Genomic DNA, 1,269 nt, shown 5'->3' on the forward strand with positions numbered 1-1,269 from the left:
TGTCCTATCCACCTGGCCATCAACAACTTACTACAGGAATGACATGAACACATGAACTGAAATAAGGTTACAGACGTAATTTATAACAATTTGTTGTTATATTTTGTCATCAACATGTTTTGGTAAGGTTTTGTTGTGATAGATGAAATTCTGAATTACACATCTTTCTACAAGTGTTTGATAAAATTGTTTGCTGTTCTAATAAATCGTTCATGATGTCCATAGAACCTGTCTCATTATATAAATTACATATTTAGATGTTTAATATAACATGCATTTCTCAGTTTGATAGTACCAAGTGTACTTATATTCCCATTTTAATAATAATGATATTTGTTTTAAAATATGCAAACATTTTGGCCAATACTGTACATGTATTTCTATTTGTATTTTGTAGTTATGAAAAAGCTTCTAAGACTATCTACTGCCGTCACCCATTTTGAAATTTTCACCAGGGTGAAGGTAACAGGCCAGCGGCACATCACTGAATAATAAGATTTATCGTTACATATAACGCTCAGACAGCTGAAAGGGTTAACATGTTCGGCGCCAGGTTTCAGTCTCACGACTGCGATATAAATACTGTTAGAAATGTTTCTAATCGTAAACGTGGATGTTAAATGGTGTGAAAAACAAAAATAAAATTATTTGATACGTAGACTTATAGTGTTATTTTATAATAAATGAAAGTAATTAAAAGATGAAGAACATCAAGCAATTGATTATATCAAAATTCTCTTTTAGGTTGGTGAGGACATTTTCCAATTTCTGTTTGGTAAAATGACATTGAGTTGTAATATGAGTTTAAGGTACATTTAACGATTATATAGATATTAATATATTTATGAACTATAATTGTTGTCATAGAAAAAATACTACAATTAGAAGCAGTATGTTGTAAATTAATAATTAAATACATTTATAGATCATATCTTCTAACTAAAGGTCTAACTGAATAAATCTAGTTAGACACAGCTAAGGTTAATATTCGTTTATCTTTCTTCATATATGGGACTCTTACCTTTGTCATAAAACAAGCAATTAAATAAGTTACTTCTTACATATACGATGACTAAGCTCACTTCTGAACGTAAATGTTCGTAATATATTCTGGAAACTTTGAAACCACAGAGCAGAACGTTTTGGACCTTTTATGCTAATTTCCAAAGTTTGTTACAAGTTTTATGTCATGTAACCTATTACCAGTATAATATCTAAAACTTTACTCAGTCATTAGGTCCAATTTTTTGTGATTGTTACTCAGAACCT

At 29.6% G+C, this 1,269-nt stretch overlaps 1 long non-coding RNA gene across 2 annotated transcripts in view; it reads left to right on the forward strand.

The window, feature by feature from the left end:
* The window catches only part of LOC111087377, a 73,869-nt gene extending 73,209 nt beyond the window's left edge, over positions 1-660 (forward strand). For both annotated transcript variants that reach the window (XR_002612093.1, XR_002612081.1), the window contains one exon: positions 398-660. This is a non-coding gene — a long non-coding RNA (uncharacterized LOC111087377). The remainder of the gene's footprint in view (positions 1-397) is intronic.
* Positions 661-1,269: the final 609 nt, after the last annotated feature.

Source organism: Limulus polyphemus, unplaced genomic scaffold (assembly GCF_000517525.1).
Source record: "Limulus polyphemus unplaced genomic scaffold, Limulus_polyphemus-2.1.2 Scaffold2, whole genome shotgun sequence".
Lineage (NCBI taxonomy): Eukaryota > Metazoa > Arthropoda > Merostomata > Xiphosura > Limulidae > Limulus > Limulus polyphemus.